Consider the following 3671-nt stretch of genomic DNA (forward strand, 5'->3'; position numbering starts at 1 on the left):
CTTGACCTCCTTCCTTCCTTCCGCTCCGCAGGAAAAGTTTCAACATCCTTGTTTCGCGCCACGCCGCAAGAAGGACGAGGTCTCCTTCGCACCTCGAAAGTAGGTAGCGCACCTTGCGTATGAAGGGTTGAAGGGGGTGCGGGCTTTTGTTCCAAGGGTGTGGGTGCACATTCACACGTGTTTAACCTCGGCGAGCGTGCCTTACAGCAGGCTGAAAGAGGGAACGAACCTCAGGGCAATTTAAGGGCACCCAGGAAATACACCACTCTTACGGGGTTAATATAAGGGGTGTGTTGCCTGTGCCTGTGTGTTACCTACTATCGAGCGGTCACACTCGGTTGGCTCGCACTCCAGCGGATCTCGGCCCTCCAGGCTCGTAATGTCACCTATCGCAATCACAATTAGTTTCATACTTTTCGATCCACAGGGGATTGAGAAGATCATCTTGGATTTCTGGAAGGGTTTTTGATAACAATTGCAAGAGAAATTTATAGTCGTACAGGTTACTGCAAGGTCTTTGAATATTATCACTTTTTACTGTGGTTTAAAAAATAGACGATGGTAGTTCCAAGAACCAAATGGAAATTGGCTCTCAGGGTGGCCACTGAATCGTCGTCGCGAAATACTCTGACTTTTTCAGGTTTTCAAGACAAGAGTCTTATAAATTTTACACAGTGGATTATTAGCTATTTGCAAATTTATAAATTTAGAATTCACCACAGTATCCTGTACTCAAAATTTTCCAAATCTCGAATTATTCTTGGTTTCCGGTACTGCGAAATATTTTCAAAAGCATCCACGATGACTTCTTTCTTCTCTACATTCTGGGTGCAAAAACCTTCCTAAACACCAGAATTGAATAAGAAACGAAAAAAACATCATTCTAAAAACGTCAACCAGCATCCATTTTTCAGTTATCTTTAAAGTGTTAAAAATAAAGTTACGGGATTTCACTTGAAGAGGCATCTTCAGTGACATGAATCGATGAAATTTTCTCCCCCTCCCCCCTCTCCACGGTAAATAGACACAGTTATTCAAGAACGTCGGAAAAGGTATTCTGCTGAAGTCGAAACGGTATATTTCCCGTCCAACTATCGACGGTTCGAGGACCCCTCGATCACAGCGGGGTGGAAAAGGGCGGGCGAGCTTCCAGCATCCCTTAAGCCGCGCCGCGACTCGGCACGCCGCACGTGCCGGGAAGATCCGAAGCTGGGTCGGGCCTCCTCGGCGACGACCTGCCCGATCGAAATTCGAACCGGCGGGGTGCCCACCACGTGGTTTTAGCTGCCATCGTCATCTGCACCCCGAACAATTCAACTATTCACGCGCCCCAAGTTCAGGGTCGTCGCACGCAAGCTTTCTTTCTGTCTCTCTCTCTCTCTCAAGAGAAGAAGAAAGTCAGGAATTTGACCGAAATTTTATAAACAGTTGAGAAACGTCGGAGGTGAGCAAGTGCTTATTGAATTATTAAAAGCGACGAAGCGAAATTCGAGCTTAACGATATAAATGTTGGTCTTTGAATAATTCAATTTTCTACGAAGAATATGAAAAAAAAAAGGATGAATTTTCATTTATATGTAATTTGCATCAGTGCAACGCGCCAAAGTTGGCGTCTTGGCGTCTAAGGCGTTCCGAACTTTGATTAAGGAAAGAGTTGGAAGTTCTCTCCCCCTTTTTGTAATATATCTCCGGGCGTGTTTAACCCCTAACATTTTGCACGGTAAAATTTTCCATATTTATGCCGCACGTATACGAGGCCGACGGTGTAAAGAGAATTTTTTCAGCCAATTTTCAAAAAACAAGGGTGTAAATCGATTTAGCCTTGTTTTCACCTCCGTTTCTATACGTAAGTAATAGAAACGCGCGAGTTTTGGCCGCGGAATCCAGAATCCTCGCGGAGATTCCGATATACATAAATCATACTTTATGAAAGCGTTGAAAAACTGTGAGGCATGCTTTTCCACTCTCATCATTATAGCGTAACAATATTTACCTACCAAAATTTCTTTTCCCTGTCGAATTAGGGTTGAAGAGACGCAGCCAAAAGGGACTCATACCAACGAGGAAATTTGAAAATATAATTCGGTGAGTCGTTACTTATACATTAACATGCAGGCAGAATACCTATACATGTACTTCAACCCACCAAAATTAAGGACCCTTAAGGTACGTGAAACTCGTTAAAGCCATTCAAAACCACAAACTTTCAAACGCTGTGCAGCAGAGAATCAAAAAAAATGTTAGAAGTTAAAGAAAAATAAAAAAAATAAATAAATAAATCACGCACTTTTTTTTCCCGTTTTTTTTTGTATCGTCGTGATTAAGGAGGCACTTGGGCAAGCAAAAAACTGCAAGTACATATCCGTTGTATTGTAATATCGCAGGAAAGAAAATATGCGAACGTCGTCCCAAGGATCCACCGACGCAAGACTTGCTCCTCGCATGCGTTGCGTGGGGAGGAAACTGATCCTTCGGATTGAGAAAGAACGAGCTCAATCGAATTGGAAAACTTGACGATAATCGCGATTCCGTTTCGTCTGGTTTCAAAAATCACGTATTGCGGATTCTACTTTTTATCGATTCATTCCTCCGCTGTCTACTTCGGGCGAATAAGTAGAATGGCCACACTGTATAGAGTACAGAAGGATCGCAATATCGAATTCAAAAACGCGGGAATATATTTCATCATAGAATATAAAAAACGTTCAAGGGCGAAACGTAGAGACGTGGAACGTAGGAAAAATTCTGGTGATTCTATATACTTCGGCTTCCTTTAAATTTTTACCCTTTTCTGTAATATAACTTCGAGCTCTTCTACACTTTGAAATTCTACGAATTAGATTCTCAGTTCTTTCCTCTATCGTGTAAATCCTCTACTTTTTGACTCCAAACCGATTCGTTCAATTCTATCATCCCCCTCCGCTCAGTCTCAAAGAACGGTGTGCGAATTGCATTTGCTTCTGCGTTTTCAATCATCAATACTACGTTTTTTATTTCCAGCTTTCACTCGAGATTGGATACTTGCACTCATTCATGTATATGCGATAGTAGATACATAGCAGTAGTAGCGTCGAAAATAGTGTTAGTAGGGGTAGCAGTAGTAGTCATAGTAGGAGTACTACAGTATCCACAGAGCAGAGCGTTACTAGCCACGAGGTGGAAAACCGAGTAGAAGCCGCAAACACCAAAGTAACTTTTTTGCACCGTATAGTTTATACACGTATATACAGTAAATTTGCGTAACTTGGAGGAGGAGGCCAAGTTTGCAGGAGAGGGGGGGTAGAACCTGCGAAAGTCAAGAGGTGAATATATTGATTTGGACTAAAATTAGGTGTAAACGGGGGTTGAACACCGGGTTTTTGAACTCGAATACCAAAGCTAGGGGTCTGCTATGTTAAATAATTACGAGGGGCGAGGGTGGGGGGGGGGGGGGGGGGAGGGAGTCCTCGAGGCTGGGCACGGGACCGTATAGAAATACGAAATGTGACCTCCTCCCCTCCCGCCTTTACGCCGGGCATAATTGTCATAGAGAGATTCGGATTATTCAATGCAGATGCTGGCAGGCCGTCTCTACTGCTCAGTTTTCAATCTGCGCATGCGTCGCGACGCCCCGTTGCAAATATGTGGCGTCGTGACGCTCACAGACGCCCAGTAACTCCCGCATCCCAGAA

This window comes from Diprion similis, chromosome 4 (assembly GCF_021155765.1).
Source record: "Diprion similis isolate iyDipSimi1 chromosome 4, iyDipSimi1.1, whole genome shotgun sequence".
NCBI lineage: Eukaryota > Metazoa > Arthropoda > Insecta > Hymenoptera > Diprionidae > Diprion > Diprion similis.